The sequence below is a fragment of the Gekko japonicus genome, unplaced genomic scaffold (genome assembly GCF_001447785.1).
Source record: "Gekko japonicus isolate JY-2015 unplaced genomic scaffold, Gekko_japonicus_V1.1 scaffold2245, whole genome shotgun sequence".
Classification (NCBI taxonomy): domain Eukaryota; kingdom Metazoa; phylum Chordata; class Lepidosauria; order Squamata; family Gekkonidae; genus Gekko; species Gekko japonicus.
This window is the reverse complement of record NW_015163156.1, coordinates 228902-245122: the sequence shown is the minus strand read 5'-3', so window position 1 is coordinate 245122 and position 16221 is coordinate 228902.

Genomic DNA, 16221 nt, shown 5'->3' with positions numbered 1-16221 from the left:
AACATGGCTGTTAAAATGTTCACTGCTTCTATTGACAGCTACTTGGTCATTACAAATCTACCACAGTTAAATAGGAAGTAATTTGTTGCCACTTGCTGATATACATCACCAGTAAGACGTTGGTTTATATTTATAAGCTGCACATCTGTGGATCAGTTGGCTTACCCATCTGTTAACCGCACCAGTAAACAGTAAGTCAATGTGCAGCTCCCCAACTGCATCTATCATGAATTGTTCCTTCAGTTACGTATTTATGTAACAAAGCTACACTTATGCAAGTACATTTTGAGAATGGGCACAATCCATTCAGAACATCCTCTAGGCAAGGCTGATTGAAATTTGTGGAAAGTAAACTTTACTGTACACTGTGATGCCAAAACGGTTCCCGTTCATTTTCAACAGAGCTTCCCTAGGAAAAGTTCTCTGTGGCTAAGATTTGTTAAATACAAATCATACTCCATTCTGGCCATTTAGAAAGATTACACCCTTTTGTCCAAGAGCAAAAGTAGAAGTGTGTTGAAAACTTAGATGTATAACAAAAGACCTGATTCCTGTCATGACCTGGAAATATTTCCACACAAGCCAAGAACTGGAAGACTGAGCAGGCAAAATCAAACTGGATTGGTTTTCAAAAGAATGTGGTACACTGGCTCAGTGGAAGATGAAAAATTTCACCTACAGTCTATATTGGGGTATTCCATGAAAGTCAATGGGCACAATCCACTGAAATTTAATTGAACGGGAGCTGTGTAATAACACTGCAATGCTCTGGCTCATCTCCCATTCTTTTTAATGTGGTTTGCATACAAAACAAACCCACCTGGTATAATAATGCCTAATGTAAATTTTGCTGCAGATACAAATAACCCAGTTTGCTGTAGACTGTATACAATTTACAGATGCATTGGCATGCAATACTGAAGGGGACCAAAACATGTGGTTATCAGAGAGGTCATCAGTTACCATTAACTTACAACCACACACTTTCTATTTTGGTCAATATACACTGTATTTCCCAGTATCTTTAAACTGTTATATTTATTGTCATTTAGTATAATTTTTTATCTTTGTAATATGCTCTTACAGTATAGAGTTCAACTATGACTGGGCACTTATACTGGATTTCAATTTAGTCTAATGATTATATTAATTTTCTGTGCACTTGTAAAATACTTATAAAAGATATTTGCCAGTTATTATTTTTTAAATCATTTATGGTTAAAACATAAATTTTTATGTTTTATAACTAAAATCCAGCCTCCTTTTTAATACTACATGAGGGCACACTTTCCACTTATAGCTATCATTGTTATCCTGGCCTACTTCCAAAAAGCTCATGGCAGGGCACATGGTTCTCCCACACACACACCATGTCCTCACAATAGCCCTCTGAGGTAGCTTAGGCTGAGTGAGGGGTGGCCAAAGATCACACCTGGGCTGTGGTCACACACACACTAAATAATCCACTTTCAGTGCAGTTTCCAACTGGATTTTACTGTGTGAAGTGGCGGGAATTTGAAGCCAAGTGTCCCTAGTCCAGCACTCTAACACTACACCACTCATCTTCTACATCAGAACAGCAGCTCTGCAATGAGCACAGCCCTTGCCATTAAAATCAATGGGTAACCTTACTTTACCACAGTTCAAACGTTAGTTTAAATAAGGGAGGAAAGTCTCTCAGTTAAGTCAACACTGACTTCAGGGCAGGATTCCCAGCCAAATCAGTGACACTATTCTAAACCCCTTTAAAATCAATGGAACTGCAAGCACTTGTTTAAAGCATAGGTAGGTACCTTAACAAGCCAGAAGCTTATTTGAAAATAGCATTTTTCCCTAAAATGCTAAAGGGGTTACAGAGTGACACAGAAAGTTATCCTTTCTTGCTTACGGTATCTCCCTTATTCTGAAAATATTGAATGCCTTTATAATTTTTTTTGCATAATAGGGGAATTTGCACCATATTTTTTCTAAAGGCTTTAATGTACTCTTGTGTACAATGTGATGTTCAACTTCATAAAGCATTTCGTTATGCCATTTATTTTCTCTGAGGAACTGAAAGTAGAACTTATCTCCGTGCTTATTGTGCTGATGCAAATGGTAACATTTTCCACTTGATTAAACATCATTTTCTCTGGGCATTTTAGGCCCAGCTAACTGCCTGCTATTCGGTAAATGTTTAAATCAATGCATCGTTGATCCTGGGGCCAGCAGCCCTCCATAACTAAATAAAACTCAAGTAGAATTTTAAGCAAAGGGACAAATCTCAGGAAAGCTGCAGTTCAGTCATTCTGGAAAGGAATGTCTAGGTATACCCAGGGGGCATACCTAAAGCAAAACAGGCATGCTAAAGTATATTTCTAAACTCTCAGATACAAGATTTCAAACAACAACCAAATGTTAATAGCTTTTCAACATAATGTATTGGTCACTCCCAGTGACTAACACCATACATACCCACTGTCACAAAGTGATTCAAAGCAGTTTCTCGGAAGGAGGTCCCAGAACACTATTTGTTCCAAAATATGTGATTTTTCTAAAGTACAAATAGACTGGTGATTCCTACACTTTTCCACACCAGCAAATTCCTATATGATCCTGCTGCTTTCTAGTGGGTAGCTGTGTTGGTCTGAAGCAGTAGAACAAAGTAGCACTGGACTCAAACTTTGTTCGCCTGCTACTTTCTGTAAATAAACAAACACATCCTCAAATCTTTATAGAGTCCTTTCTACAACTGCCCTGTGAGTCTGTTATTATTTCTGTTTGTGAGGTAGAAAAGACAGTGACGATCCATGACTGAGCAGGCCACTCATGTCCAAGCCAACAGAGTGTCTATTAGATCCTATTTTCAATGCAACAGAGTGTGGCTCTGGAGATCATCCAGAGCAACAGCTCCTATAACAACTCTCTGATCTTCTCTGGCAGCTCAGTTAATACGCTTCTATCAGTTTCACTGCACTGCCTGAATGTTCCATTTGTTGTGACTATTTTGTACACTAACCAGCCCAAGCTGATGTGACTCTATCAGGTGTGTTCACAGATGTCACACAGTGATCAGAGAAATCCCCCCTCTTCTTTCTTAAAAATAACTGAATACTGCCGCTGTTAAATGGTGCTTGTCAACTGCAGTTCCAAACACCAAATCGTTCCTTTAGCCACATCATATCCAGGACCAGTTCAAATTCCCCCATATCAAGTCTAGACTAGACACTACTGAGAATTAGACCGAACCAATGTGTGTAGTATTCCTTCAGGTGGCTAAATTACAAGCATTATCTAGAAGCTTGGTTTTTGTGATGGCAGACAACACTTCTAGAGTCAATAGAAATAACATAGTTTTTATACTAGCAAGACAACAGACACAACCCAGTTCTTATTGTCATTCAGTATAATATTTCACATATTTCACATATAGAGAAAGAACTGTATTGGTAAGGGAGGATGACCCCTTTGTTAAAAAAAAAAAGTGTTCCTCACATATTTCTTCCAACTACACTAGATTTTAGGAAAGAATACTGCAGATCTTTCCCATTCCTCTCACAAAAACAACAATGTCTTTTTTAAAAGTATCAGCAACAACTTCACAGATTAAACTTCAGTAGAACCATATGAACAGCACCAGTGGGCAAGATTTCACATACACACATGTACACCCTCACCTTTATTCCACCACTCTTGTGTCCCAAAGAAAAGAAGACAGGCATCTGTCAGAAAACATCTCCCTGCTGTATTGTGATTGATATCTGACAGAGCTCAGTGGGGTCCTAACTTAGATGAATTTAAATGACAAGACTTCTTTTATCAGCAATGGTGCTCCTGTTACAATAGAACAGCATGATTACTTCAGAGAATGGAGTAAAGGGAGAAAGAAATAAAGACAAATCAAAGTTTGCCTCCTGATCCCTGGTGGTATCACTGACCTGTCACTAGGTTGTGACCTCCCCTTGTTAATCCATGCAAATCAAATGGCTCTAATTTGTGTGACTGATTGAGTTGCCACACCTTTACATTCAGCGGCCACCAACATCACATGCCTCCTAGTCTATTACCCCATTGCAATAATTTCACAGTTTGCTTTTTGTTGGGCTACCTGTCGTGGCACATTCCTTCTCATCAGTTCTTGATTAACATCAGGCATGTTTTCCATGCACACCAGCACCCTTCATCCTCCTCTCCCTCATTTTCCTTTCCCAAAAGAAACCCTCATCCTATGTCAAAATCCAGGCATAACTGCTATCAGGGCTTCACTAATAGTGACCCAATCGCTTTTATGGCATGAAAAATCCTTGTTATTCACAGTAACAAGCACCGACTCCAACTGAGAGATATTATGTCAAACTCTAAGGCCAGTTACAAAACTTTCCCCATTCACATAACTTGACAGACTTTGTACGCCAAAGGAGGGCATTTTCACACAAGATGCTTTTCTTTTCTTTTTTTTAAACTCACCTTCCATGTCCCACAAAGGACCACAGAAGCTATTTTGTGTGGGCTTTGCACAACGTGGGAGCTAAAACTGTGCTTTGAATTGGATCCCAATCAAGGACTTGCTTTCCTTTCTTTAATTCAAATATGGATAAAACTTCATTTTGGCTGGTGCTTTTTTACCATTACTCTGACTTTTCACCCAGCAACTTAAAAATATAGATTCCTCTGGCCTGTAGGAAGGCCACATAGCTCATATCCCAAGCTGCCCAAAATATAATAATGTCTTCCCTGACAGAACCACGGTGTTAAAAAATATATATGTGCATGTTCAAAATATTTAAGGGAATGGCCTCTTAGTTTTTTTATTATTATTGGAAGCATAATGTTCCTGCAGTATGCAATAAAACTGTTTGACTGTGCCTGGCAATGTTGCTGGTTTTGCAATGGGTTAGCTTGCTATTCAGACAAATGATGAAGGTTGCCAGTAGTGACAGATTTGGACCAGTGTTAATGGTAGTACAGGAGTTAGTTGAAATGATTTGATAAGCCTGGAACAGATTGAGGGGCGGTGTCATTCCAAACATGTAAACAACAGTGTCAACAACACAGCCTATCAGTAAATGCAGCCTGCTTCTCAGCCATCCATCTCACACACACTCTTTGCCGAAACAAATCACATACACACACAACCCTCAGCGATTTGAGTTAACACAATATTGACAGAAGGAAACTTCTGTTTTTTAAAAATCTGCAAATAAAAACCTGCTGAGTGGATAGAGATTTGCCCAACAGCATTCATAGCTAAATAAAGTTTTGAACCCTTGCACAACTCAGAAAGGGGATCTTTCTGTTACCATAGTAAAAGGTCTAAAAAACTGATGAAAAATAATTTGTCAGTTTTAGATAGTCAACAGTAAATCATAGTGTGCCGTAGCACCAGAGGTATATATCTAAAAAAATAGGGACAGGGGCTGCTAAAACCCTCCAGATCAGCCCTTTCCTCCTCCATCACACATACAGACCCATGTCTCAGGGTCATTTTTTCAAGTGCTTTTCACTCCTCGGTCATCACCTATTCTGGACTAAAAACAGGGGGAAAAATCTAATTCATTTCAGATTCAGTTTAGAGAAAAATTCTGACAGGATCTCATATACCCAGTCAGACCAGAAATTCAAGCCAATGAGACCCCAGTGCAGAGGATTAGGATGGAAAACTGATCACCGCTCCTCTCTAGACTCTGGTGACCCCAATCCACCTTAAGTCACACATAAAATAAATTTGCATGACTATCACAGTGTCCACCCCAGTGTAAGCAATGCAGTGCAGGTAGATGACATGATTACAGTGGGAATGTATGTTCCTGGTTCCCAAACAAGTGATATACTTGGAGAGCCTGCTTTGCATTGATAAGGCACAGTATCTTAAATAATTTGGGTATGCTTGAGATACAAGTTATGTACAGGCAGTGGCCTATTTGTGAGAAGGGGTATTTCCTCCACGTATATTGTACAAGAGGATGTCTCTGCTATTCTTCATGTACTTCATTACACATTTGAGCAAATGCAAAAATGCTGTAACCAGCTTCTCTGTTTCTTACTTACTGGAAGGCTGTGTCATTCAGATTTCCCATCCCTGACTAAATGATCTCAGCATTTGATGACAAACACTAAACTATTATGATCTTCCAGCCAACACACACATGATATCCCATAACAGAATTTGAAGATAAAAGTGAATGGGCAACAATTTTAAAAGTGCTTCTTGGGAGTCTTCTGCTGTCTATTAGATCTCACTTTCATGAAGACTCAGGACAAGTGTGTGGAACCACGACCATTATATGGAATTCTATATGCTCCTGCAGGACGTTTCTATTGACAGTACACAACGGTGAAGAAAATCCTGTGTTAGTAAGCGTGAGCCAGTGCAGAACCCTGAAGCCCATGAATATCTTAGCATGTGGAACAACAGCCAGAGATTACATTTCAAGAAGATAGGATGCCACTTGGTATTTGTATGCATCAAGATAGCCTGAGGGTACATCCTGATAGTTGTTTCCCGTACTCTGAATTTAATGCTTGTGCATTAATCTGAGCCCTGTAACTTTGCATTCACTTATGTCATGTAATAACTGCCTCCAAGTAATCAGCTGTATTTCCATTAGTGCCATGATTGCCCCTGTGCATAGTAAATGCTTTCTCTCAGCAGCTACTGGCTGGAAAAGCAAATAGTATGTAAGTTTCCACTAGACTGCTCTGTGTCACAGAGCAGTGCTATGATGGCTGCATGTGTGACTCTTAGCCTTACAGAACCACTGGCGAGCATTAAATTAAAGAGAGCAAAAATCTCCAACACATATAGTTTCATAGTACTGCCTGGTGGCAAACATGGCGGCACTGTGGAAGCTGTGTAGGTGGCTTTCCTGTTCTCTCTTCTATTATTAAGTAACTACTAGTTCTTTAAGATGAGAATGGAGATGAGCAGAGCCAGCACAAGCCTCCACAGTGCTCCTCTGGGTCAAACAGGATATAGGGCTAAGGGGCCTATGCACTGGCTCAATTTCTGCTGCTAGTTACTAGCTGAGACAGGCAGATGGGATAACCGCCAAGGCTCTTTTTGTAGAAAAAGCCCAGCAGGAACTCATTAGCATAATAGGCCACACCCAACAGCAAAACTCATCAGCATATTAGGCCACACCCTGACAGCAACACTCATTAGCACATTAGGCCAGCCACACCCACCTTTCCCTTTTCATTCTGTTTACCTTGTTTGTTGTCAAAACCCAGGGCCTTTTTTTGTAGCAGGAACTCCTCTGCATGTTAGGCCACACACCCACATTAGGCCAACACTCATTAGCACATTAGGCCAGCCACACCCACCTTTCCAACTCCTCTGCATGTTAGGCCACACACCCACATTCCCAGGGCCTTTTTTTGTAGCAGGAACTCCTTTGCATGCTAGGCCACACACCCCTAATGTAGCCAATCCTAATGAGTTCCTGCTGTTGGGTGTGGCCTATTATGCTAATGAGTTCCTGCTGGGCGTGGCCAACTCGGGAGCCAGCCGGAACTCCGTTCCTGTGTGTTCCTGCCCAAAAATAGCCCTGGATAACCCCATAGTGGGAGGACAAAGCTAATCAGCAGCACTGGCAGCACCAGCATGAAGAGGGAGGCAGGAGGGGCAGCAGCATGGGAGCATGCTTCTGTACATAATGTGGAGACACTTGTGCTATGAGATGCTCCTGAAGCTGACGGAATTTTCCTTGGGACATTAGGACCATGTATCCTTTAATAGCCTCTCACTGTTGTTGTGTAGTTTTTTAAACCGGGGGGAGATATGCACAATTCTCTAGGAACATCTCTGTTATTCAGAAAGGTAATAAAAACAGGATGCCATACTTTTGCTAACCCCTTGCCTATGACCAGACCCATATGCAAATTTCATACAATAGTATTTAGTAGCATAATTAATCCCTACTTTATGTTATGAGTAATATTTCCTATTCCCGACCCTGCAATGTCCTTTAAGAAGATCCATGTTCTAATTAGACTAGCCCATCGGCACTCTTTTAATGAGCAGATTAATCATTCAGATGGGTACAATGGTGTCATCAAAGGTTTTAAATATGATAATCTACATCCTAATGGTGCTGCAAAAGCCTTGGCTGTGAGCAAGAAAGGTAGGCAGAATTGGCAAGACCATCTCCCTACCACCTACCCCCCCACACACAATGTTTTCACACCAGGCATAGGACTTGCTGGCAACAAGGCACCTATCTAGAATAAAAGGACAGGGAGGGGGAGCAACGAACACCATCACAGCTCATTTGCAACCACTATTTGGGTAAACCAGGCATGCCACCCTGCCTGAGTTCTGGACTCCTTACGACTGACTCTTCCTTGACAATTTAGTCCATCAAAGGTGGTACTAAAACTCCCATCTATGAGAAATATATTTAATTAATTCAGTTGCAACCAAATGATTCTTGCAGGTCATGTGCGCATACTGATTTCTAAAGAAATTTTCATTTTGAATGAGCCAAGGGGAGAATTGCCTTTGAAACTGAAGACCATTGCTATGAGCTCAATTATACATCACAAATGCATACACTGACATGGAGAAGAATTTGCCTTTAGTGAAAATTGAGCAAGTTTCCTTTGTGGTGCGAAATGACGTACTGCCACAGCAGTCAAGAAAATAGTGCACATTTATACCAGCTGGATCTTTGTGGGCAATATCTGGAAGGGCAGTGGGATTTACATGGCTTGGGACCAAGGTATCTAAAGTACCACCTTCTCCCATATGTTCCTGCCCAGGAATTAAGCAGAGGTCCATCAGTGGCTATTAGCCACAAAGTATAGATAGGGACTCTGGGGCAAGTGATGCTCTGTCATCTTGGTGCTTAGGGGGGTCAACATTGGGAGGGCTTCTAATGTCCTGGCCCCACTGGTGGACCTCCTGATGGCACTCGTATTTCTGGCCACTGTGTGATACAGAGTGTTGGACTGGATGGGCCTTTGGCCTGATCCAACATTGGCATCTCTTATGTTCTTATGTTCTTAAGATCACAGGGAAATGGCTTCCTGACTGTTCCATCAACCTAAGAAGCTTGTTTGGTAAGTACACGAGATACGGCCTTTTTGGTGGCAGCCCCACAATTATGGAACATTTTCCCCGTGGAGGTGTGCCTGGTCCCATCACTGTAGATCTTCAGGAGGCAGTTGAAGATGGTTTTATTTAGGACTGTGTTTGGTTAATTTGGTGGCAGTCTTAAATTGTGATTTTAAATTCTGGTTTTAATTATTGTTATTTTATTTATATTGTACGCTCCATTGAGTTCTGTAAGGCAGAAATGTAGCTGATATTTTTTTAAAAAAAATAAATAGAAATACATAAAATGTCTAAATTTTATTGATACATGCACGGGCTAATTGTTATTTTATTTATATTGTACGCTCCGTTGAGTTCTGTAAGGCAGAAATGTGGCTGATATTTTTTTAAAAATAGAAATACATAAAATGTCTAAATTTCATTGATACACTTACGGGCTACTGCTGAATTAGTTTCAAGATGTTCTCGTCCTTCTTCATAGAGGAAGCTTTTTATCCACAATATTAAGCATCATGTATGCACTTAAATTAATTAGAATTTCCAAATTAATTATTACTATATGTTTTCCCACTCTGGGAGTGGCAGCGACCATATACACAAATTAGTTACTTACTAGTACTACAGTCTGGTTCTAAAATCAGTCTGAGAGCGATCCCACAATTTATGTAGAAAGCACAATTGCTGCAGAGCCACCTATGTTATACTGGAATTTCCCACAGCAAAGCCAGTGTTGCACAGAGGGTTAGAACTTGGACCAAGACTGTGGAGACCCGAATGCTAATTCCTCCTCTGCCATGAAGCTTTCTGAATTAATTTAGGTAAACAAGCCTACATTTTGTACATTAAATGTACCCAAAAGGACAGTGTGCCCTGCTCGGGGATTCCTGGATGAAAGGCAAGTATTAAAAAAATTAAATTAATAAGTGGCACACCTACATCTTTAATCCCACCCTTTGAAATTCTAGTTATGAAAGGCTCCTAATATGTGTGCACAAGTGATTTAAAACAGAGAGCATTTTGTCCACCTTTACATGCTAGCTGCATGATTAAAAACATGAGTCTACTTCCTCACTTGGTTGAGGGACAGATATTACAGTGTTAAAATGATCATTAATTAATGGTCCAAATAAATTTAAGTACATTGGCCCTGTTTCCTGTTTCCCATTACCGGATATCAGAAGCTTGAAGTTTATTTTACTCTTCCATAGAATGAATATCTTGGGCAGTCTAACAGCTGTTGGTATCAAAACCCCTTCAAGTAATTTTAACAATTATAAATGGGCAACTTGATCATCTCTCCAAACTTCCCCCTTGAGTGTAAAAAAAAAAAGTTCAGTTGTTTTTTCAGAAGTTCTATGGTGGATCATGGATGCTTTGTGCTAGCACATTCTCACACTGCTTTCTTATCACCCTTCTTCTGTCATTTTTGTTATGTGATTAAAGATCGGGGGGGGGAATAAAAAGTGTTGTTTTAATCCTGCTGGGGTGAGGGGCTAAATGCATAGCTTCTCTCTGTGTTTTAGTTTTGCTCACATGTCCTGGCTACACGTTTGCTCATGATAGCATTTGGGTCCAGACGCCTTGTACATGCTTTGTGCAAATACCTTGTGTATGTCTGTCCTCTCACTGCTTTGCCTTCACTGTTGTCCTCCCACTTCTGTCCACCCAAATCATTAATAGAAAATATATCTACTTATAAAAGAAATTATTTGCTGCTCCAAAACTGCATGGCTTACACTAAATTACCTGTGTCATTCATTTTCCCTGCCCAACTATCAAAGGTTGTTCAACCACATAAGGACTGAATAGGATTATGAATGCTACCAATCTGCCAATCATCTGGAGAGAGAACTGAGTATGGCAGCCATCGTTAAAGCAACAACAACAACAGACAATAATACTAGCACTTTATGTCATCAATTGGTTGTAGTACTGTTTTAAGTGTTTTAATTGTAATTTCTGCACTGTTTTATGTAAGCCACCCTGAGCCGGCCTCAGCTGGGAGGGCGGGGTAGAAATCTGACAAATAATAAATAAATAATGAATGAATGCCACCAATTGAACAAGATACAACCATGAATAGACCAGCACTTATGATAACTTGCTATAAAGGATCCAATCCAAGTGCGGTACAAAATATGAGTTATCATTCAAAAGGAGAAAGATATTTTTGAATAACTCATGTTTTGTACAGCACTTGGATTGGGTCATTTATACTTAGGGTTGCCAGCCTCCAGGTGGGGCCTGGAGATCTTCCGCTTTTACAACTGATCTTCAGCTGACAGAGATCAGCTCCCCTGGAGAAAATGGCTGCTTTGAAGGGTGGATTCTATGGCATTGTACCATGCTGAGGTCCCTCCCCTCCCCAAACCCCGCCCTCTCCTGGATCCACCCCCAAAGTCTCCAGGTATTTTCCAACCCAGTGAGTTACCAATAAAATAAGTGCAAAAAGCAGCACATGTATTCCAGTGGAGCTTGTTCTAAAGAATGCATGATCACCTGAGGCATATGTAACCCAAGCAAGCATGTGTCAACAGTGGCCACCTACAATGCTGAATACTGCTACTGTGTGGGTGCAAAACTACTCAACATACTGTTCATTCTGAACTGCAATTTCGAGTGAAACTTTTGTCTGCCTTTTTGGCACAGTTCAGATACCCTGTACTTGCCCCACATTGCTGCATGAAGCTACAATATTTTATCAGAACTCCTAACTCTTTCTTTGTATTTGCCAAGCTAGGCTAGGTGTAGTGGTTTGGTGAAGTGGTTAAGTGTGTGGACTCTAATCTGGGAGAACCAGGCTTGATTCCCCACTCCTCCATTTGCAGCTGCTGGATGACCCTGGGGAAGCCAAAGTTCTGACAAGAGCTGTCCTTGAAAGGGCAGTTCTTGAAAGAGCTCTCTCAGCCCCATCTACCTCACAGGGTGCCTGTTGTGGGGAGGAGAAGGGAAAGGAGTTTGTAAGCCACTCTGAGACTCCGAGTGAAGGGCGGGGTATAAATCCAATCTCTTCTTCTTCTAGGTGATGGATATTTTACCCAGGCTGCCTCTAACCATATTGACCCACCTATTGTGATGGTGAGAACACAGGGAGCTGAGCAGCTCTGAGCAATACAGCACTAACACCATCCCATGGAGCTGCATTAACATACTAGAGGTCTCCAAGATTAGCGGTGTGTCAATGCAAACACATTCTGCCCCTTAGCTGTACTCGAATCTAATTTGCCAGGCAACTGACTGTATTGAATGCATACAAAAAGGGAACGATGACACTCAGGAAGATATGCAACAGCCAGTAATGTCTTATGAATCCTGCAAGCTGTGAGTCATGTCAGTAGTCCTGATGAAGTCATGGCCCAAATGCCCGCAATTACTTCATTTGTGTTTGACTAGAGAGAATTCAGCAAAGGCTGAAAGGTTAACTCACTTAAACTTCATATGATAACAACAGCAGGACGAACAGCATTTTTGGTAATAATCATCTTTCTGTCTTCATTTGTTTCTTTCCAGCCTTCCCTCTAAGCTAATCATTAACAGTTTGATTTTGAAGTTCAAGATTTTTAGAACTATTACTCAAGAGTATTTACCAACAAGCTCTGCCTATTTGAACAGCAGCCAGTTTGAGGATGGTGCAAATTGGCCCTTGTCTGTTATGAAGTGATTCAACTCCCACTGAAATCAACAAGACTCCTTTTTTTATTCACAACAGCAACAGAACATCACAGAGGACTGGTGATTTAGATTTTTCACTGACTTCAATGTGTTTGGGGTCAAGCCCTTATTTCATATAACACTTTCAAGGTATACTCTCTTAAATCAGTTTTGAGATTATCTATGGCAAGTGGATGAATTCAATGAACTTTCTACAAAACCAAGAAAGGGCTGAAATAAAAAGCACACAGCATAAGAACATAAGAGACACCAATGTTGGATTAGGCCAAAGGCCCATCCAGCCCAACACTCTGTATCACACAGTGGCCAGAAATACGAGTGCCATCAGGAGGTCCACCAGTGGGGCCAGGACAGTAGAAGCCCTCCCACTGTTGACCCTCCCAAGCACCAAGATGACAGAGCATCACTTGCCTCAGAGTCCCTATCTATACCTTGTGGCTAATAGCCACTGATGGACCTCTGCTCTATATGCTTATCTAATTCCCTTTTGAAGCCGTCCATGCTTGTAGCCGCCACAACTTCCTGTGGCAGTGAATTCACTCTTTGGGTGAAGAAGTACTTCCTTTGAGATTATACTCTCTCGATTATTAAGCAAAGGTCCATGTTTGTCTGTTATGTATATTTCTTATCTCCCTTAAATAGTAATCCAACAGTTTTCACCTACCATAAAACCTCTGGTATTTGCACATCTTTAATCCTGGTTCTTTTTATACTTGCTTAGCCTTTCTGTCTTAGACACTCTTAAAGTCCAATAATACTAACTGGTATACTGGAAGTCAATATACAACTTAAACAAGATCATACCATTATACTCCCTACTGTTTAATCTGTAACAACTCACAACCCTTGTTATACTACAGATTGTATTTTAACACTGCATTATGAGACTTTTAATAAAAATAATTATATAAACCATACTGGAGAATTATAAATAGAATTTCTGATTTTTATGCCTATCCATACTTTAGTCCTTTTATCAGTAACAATGTCCAGAACTGTATCAACTGAAAGTTTTCCCACACCAGGAAAAGCTTCGCTTCCTACATGCTAGTGAGAGCTGAGTAATAAAACTGGCAACCTTAAACACAGCAGCTTATGAGACAAAGAGAGATTTCACATTAGGCGAGCACATTTTATATTGCCAACTTTCCACTGGCCACCATAGCTGTACCATTAATGCTCTTTTGCGTCATGATCCGGTGATAATGTTTCTCTCCATGCTGCCCTGAAAAAAATTGCCTGCAAATTACAGTCAGCTTTTAAAGACCCAAGAGCAGGCCAGGCTGGTTTTCTCATTTCCCTCCTAGTCAGTTGCCACTCTATAATATACAGGTAAGAAATCTTCCCCACACCTTTGATTCACTCAGCTCAACACAGTGTAAAGGAAATACACATGTAAACGACCCCAAGTAATTGCGCAAAAATAATTGTAAAATTAGTTCTAGAAGCATAACCCGACGTGATTCATTTAATGTTCTGACCGTGATCCCAGTTCCAGAATAGTTAATCAACCATTGCAACCTTCTAATCAGAGCAGTGAACTAATGATCCTATTTCTAAGTAGTACCAGTCCAATAAGGCTCTCAAAAGGTAGTTAACATCACTTTGGTGGAAAGGCATATGACAAGTGCAAGTTCTCACAGTGAGTAATGCATCATTCATGCCCCCTCTCGTTCTGACATTTTAACGTTATCTTGTTTTACTGTGTCGGCCTAACACTGCCACTGCTGGCAAATTAAACTGTGAACTTACAAAGTGGGTGGCAATAAATACAAATTATGAGAGTTCAAAAGATGTCCCTGGAGGTGTACTGCCAGACATGGAATGTCTTTGGCTTTTCTGTCACATAGCAATACACAAGACAAAGTGTAGCATGAGCTGAAGAGGGGGGGGGGAGAATTAACCACACGATGATGAAAAATGAGATGAGAAAGAAAAGGATAAAGGGAGAACAGCAAATAAAAAGGAAGGCTTAGAGAAAGGATGAGGTGAACAAAAGAAAAGCATACCCTTGAAAATATAAACATCACTCTGCCAAAATGAAAAACTATGCAAATCAGGCTACAACAAATGCCTTCTTGTAACACAGACCCCCCTCTAAAAAACATTGTCAATGTTATTACAGAAAATAAGAAGTGCTCATTAACTATGGGCATGAACAGGGAAAATACAACTTGGTTCGTGGTTTGTGATGTGCCCCGTTTGCGAACCATGGATCATCACAAATTTTTAGCTGCCTTACGAACCAGTTTGGTTCATGAGGATTGTGAGGAGGTAGCTTCCCCTCCCACTAGAGACACCAAACTTGCCAAGGATCTCAGTCCGACTCTCCTCTACCTGCTGTCCAAGTTTGGTGAAGACCAGATTTACAGGGTCTGAGTTATGCCCTTCTCAAAGAAGGTGCCCCCAGGAAAGTGCTTTCTGGGGAAATGACCTGTCATTTCCCCAGAAAGCACTTTCCTGGGAACACTTTCTTTGGGGGGCCATAATATGGACCCCATACATCCAATCCTCACCAGACTTGGACAGCAGGTAGAGGAGAGTCATCCAGAAATCCCCTGTGAGTTTGGTGTCATTAGCTTGCACAGGATCCATTCTATATAGTCCTGAACCTGCACCCATCAAAATAACCAAAATTCAGGAGTGTATAGAATTGATCCTGTCACAGGGGACCTCCCCCAGGTGCTCCTGTACATGCCCTCCAGGTTGTTGCTTTGAAGTTTTGCAAACGTTTTGATTGAGCAGAGACAGTCTGGGAATGCATCCACTCATGAACCAGCATGAACCTCCCTGAAGAATATCAAAGTTCATGGAAAGTTCGTGCTGGGTGCCCTGCCATGAACTTGACTTCGTGAACCACGAACAGGGCAAAATTTGTGATGAATTTTGCTTCATGGTTTGGTTTGTACCCATCCCTAGTGCTCATGATGATAGTATGGCAGTGCAGATAGGGTAATGGGTAATGTTTATAGCTACCCGGATTTCAAGAGAAGTTCCAGTTTGCCTAAAGAAATGGTAAGTCTGCTGTCCACTCAACTCCTGTTCTACGCAGAAATCTCAGGTCTACTCAGTAAGGGGCAGGGTAGAAGGAAGATTTAAGTCCTTTGATAGTAGGGATGCCAAAATCCATATGGGATCTGGGGACCCAGAATTACAGCTCATCTCCAGTCTTCAAAGATCAGTTCTCTTGGAGAAAAGAGATTATATGGAGTGTGGACTGCATGGCATTGTACGCCACTGAAGTCCCTGTCCATCCCCAAATCCCCAGGAGTTTCCCAGCCTGGAGCTGGCAAACCTAACCCCAGCCCCTGCCAATGGCCGGGGGGGGGCTGAAAATCCTATCTGATTGACATTTGATTCCTTCACAGAAGGCTGACAGTGAGAATGCTGGGTGTAATTAGGAGAAAAGGAACTCAGAATGGTGGTCCCGGCATGGGAGACGAAAGCCTGCTCATCAGAGGTCATTTTGGGGGGGATCGCGGGGGATCGCAGTTCCCCCGGGTGAGGTACGGGGG